Genomic DNA, 3,796 nt, shown 5'->3' with positions numbered 1-3,796 from the left:
GGCTGGCAGCGCTCTCTAGTATCTACCCTGACCAGGAGAAGGGGGAGAGGAAGTTTCTAAAGAAGGAAAACTACAAGAGGACAGTTCAGCTGATCTCTTCTCTTTGAAAATGAATCAGAGGTAGAAACACTTAAATCATTTCTTCAGTTTGCACCATAAAGTTCTAGCAACTAGGACAAGGAAACAAAGGTTTCTACAGTGGAAAAAAAAATCATAGTACTTGATGTGCTGTAGCATTCTGTGCATTATTAGAGAAAAGCATCTTTGCCCCTGTTAAAATGCAACTGCCTTCTACTCTGCTACTTGTCAATCTAGTATTATCCCCACACAGCACTTCCTTTTATGTGTCCCTGATAGGCATACTTAAAAAATATCACTTGATGTTTCCACTGGCTGTTAGTTGTGGTTTGGGGTGTCTAGCTGGGTATAAAACCTACAGCTACTGAGACTTCTCGTACACCATAAAAACAAAGGATCAAACTGTGAGTCTTCTGGTTTCATGGCTGCTATTTGAAGTAATAAAGACTTTACATGGAGCTAATTAAAAAAATATTCAAACTGAAACCCTAAAGCCATTTCAAGGAGTGTTTGATCAGTTCATCTCTTTCATTTCCACCTAATGGCTACACAATCAAAAGAGAAGTGGAGGGGAAACACAGAGCCCTAAAGACACAGAGAGCTGGAGCACGTTCAAAGCGTTGGCTGCTCCTCCACGTAGGAGAACAGCGCACTCCAACCAGGACTCTGCTCCAGTATTTGTTTCCTTCCCTTAACAGCAGGTTGGCAGCAACTCAGCCACGCAAATCAGCGAGGCACATGCTCGCTTTGAAGTTCAGACAGAAGTCTGTTGGTACCAGCTATTTTAATTCATCCTTCAGAAAGATGAGGCAGTCGATCATCAATTTACAGTAAGCAACATGCCAGGTCACACACCATTTATAATCACAGCCACCTTTACTCTGCATTAAAGCCATAATTAACAGTTAATGTTCAACTAAGGCTTTAAAATTTGTTTAAGCTGCTTTCTTGCATAAAGAACTGTTGCTGCCTCTTCCCCAGCTCCTCCTTTCCCGCCTCCATCTCTAGCAGGGCAGTGGTAAAGTGCCACCAAACACAGCAGATAACATTTTTGTCAAAGCATGAGGGAACTGGAAAGTAAGAAGCGTGCTCTTGAAGAGTAGCTCCTGCCAGTTCAGCCCTCATTACGTCCATGCTTTGAAGCAGCAGCTGCCAACAGCACTGCACTGAGATAACCTTCAATAAGAAGAACACTCCTCAAGAGAAGCAATCAAGTCATCGGTTTTGTGGAGGGCAGCCTGGAAGGATGGCCTGGCTTTTACATCCCAGAGAAGCGCCCTTAAAGGACGTTCAGAGAAATGTAACCGTGTGTCTGTTACAGGAGACAGAACATTGCCTTTTCAACGCTAGATAGGGTGCTCACCAACCACGGAGAAGACAGGAAGGAAAGTTTTGACTTGGCACATCTGACACCACAGCTCCGCATGAGCAGGCTGGAAAAGCAGATGTTACACGCACACGTTTGGAGCATAGATCAGCAAAGGAGCTAAAACCTTCTTGAATGGCAATTGCCCAAGAAGTGCTCTTCACTCAAATCCCAACAAGTCCAAAAGGAACTGCCACTCTGGAATGACAGCCTGGAGAAAAACCACCACTACTGGGAGGTGAACAAGCTCCTTCTGAAACACACCACACAGACCCCACGAGAGGCTAGTGACAGGCTGCAGCTCTCCTGAGTGGCAAGAAGAAAGCCCAGCGACAGCTGGGGTGCTATCAGATAGCCGATAACAAGATGTGCTGGGCAATCCACCCTGACACCAGAAGAAACAGCTATTTACAACGTCAGGCTATGATGGCTTTACCTACACAGTTATTAGAGGGAACATGATGTATCACCATCCCAAGGAGCCCATCTCCAAGCATGCAACGTGCCTTCAGAAAATTACCTAATTAGGTTACCAGTTATCTGCTGTCTATGGAGGTGATTCTGGAGACAGATGTACCCTCATTTCTCTAATGTGTTGTTTGGGGATGTCCAGCTATTAGTCCTTCAAGTGGACTCACTTTTATGGCCCAGATGGTTGTGAAGCCTATCTCCAGAGTGCAGAGTAGCAAATGAGCATGCAGACACTCAGAGACTCCCCACACCTGAAGCCTTGGGCAGGCTCTGACTACCCCATCACAGGTGCACCAGATGTCCAAATCCACAGGGGAAGGTGCAAGAAGCAGATGTGCTACTCCTCGTTGATATAACCAAGCTATATGAACTTCCATTGCCATCTGAAGATCTGCTCTTACATGCTTTTCTCTCAGAATGTTTTTTGGGGTTTGGTTTTTTTTTTTGCAAGTCAATTTGTCACATTCCTCAGTTCTGCAAAGGATCTACAGCGAGTTTCAAGCGCTGCCTGTACGCTAGACAGACAGCTCAGTGGCAGGATGAATTCTCCAGAGATCTCTAACAACTCTCAACTCCAAAGACCCTGAATGCTGATGACACATGCTACCATCCTGAACCTGAGGTGATGGAAGAAGGATCTGTCAAGTCTGCTCAGATCTGTGATAGAACAAGGATACCTAAAGCAAAACGGAAAAAAACAGAAAGCAGAGCTCTTTCCCAAGCACTTCTAAAAGAAGTCCCTTAAAACAGCACTCAGACAAAGCAGCAAAACAACTTGTTCAGAGAGCAAAAGGTCTCACAAGAGGGACAATTATGGGAAGGTAAAAGAAGGGATGAACTCTTCAACACACACTTCTGACTCAGAAAGGACTTCATCCAGCCAGTCTGGCTGAAACTGATCTTTATAGCAGTTCCCAGTCCCTCAAGAGCCCAGATAACTCCCACATCAATAATGCTCAGCGTTCTGTCAAATCACCAGGCCCCTGATAAAGCAGGGTGGGTAGCGGGAGAGGCACACGAAGGTCACGTCTGCCCTTACTGGAAATAACTGCAGTTCTGCAAACCAGCTCCCTGCAGTGCCAAGGCACTGACCGTATCTTAAGCAAAAAGCCTCTCTGAAAGCAACGTTCACCAAGTCGAAAGCCCTCGTTAGTAGCTCCTGCCTCATGGTGCTGACAACCATCAACATTGTCTTTTTGCAGAGTGCTGTTGCCACCATGTCAAACACAGGGATCAACGCCCTGGTGCTGTTCCAGCAGTGACAGAGCCCCTCGATCCCTCGTCAGCTGCTCTGTGTTGCTGCTGATGGAAAGGACACCCCATTAAGGAGCTGCACTCAGTGAACAATGCTTGGCAGCTCACAAGCAGGAGTATTTCCCAAAACCACAATGAACACTTGAGGGCACTTACCACTTATTTTGTTAACCTCAGCTCTCTCTGTATCATCACAGCTCCTACAACGCCCAGATAGAGCATTTTAAACTCCTCCAAAGTTTGTCAGTGTTTCACTGCTCACTCTGCTGGAGCACAAAGCTGGCAGGTCTCACCAGACCCTGACCAGCACCAGCAGCCTCTTGTAATCAGGACAGCATCTCACCTGAAGCCTAGGATACCAGGTCATTAAAAGTCTGCAGTTTCGTTCAAACAAAGTAGAGACTGTGGAATAAGCAAAAAAACCCCACGGAAGGTGCCTCAAAAAAATCAGCCACCAGGGCATAGTTCACATCACCATCATCTGAAGATTCTCTTCTTCCCAACTTGTGTTGAAGTTACCTTGTGGTGTGCTTGTACTGGGTTTGTGTGGCCAGGTTTTGGTAGCAGATGGAGCACAGGGGTGGCTTCTGTGAGAAGCTGCCAGAAGCTTCCCCCATGTCCGGCACA

Source organism: Antrostomus carolinensis, unplaced genomic scaffold (genome assembly GCF_000700745.2).
Source record: "Antrostomus carolinensis isolate BGI_N321 unplaced genomic scaffold, ASM70074v2 scaffold21433, whole genome shotgun sequence".
NCBI classification, from domain to species: Eukaryota; Metazoa; Chordata; class Aves; order Caprimulgiformes; family Caprimulgidae; genus Antrostomus; species Antrostomus carolinensis.
Note: the sequence above shows the minus strand (reverse complement) of the source record.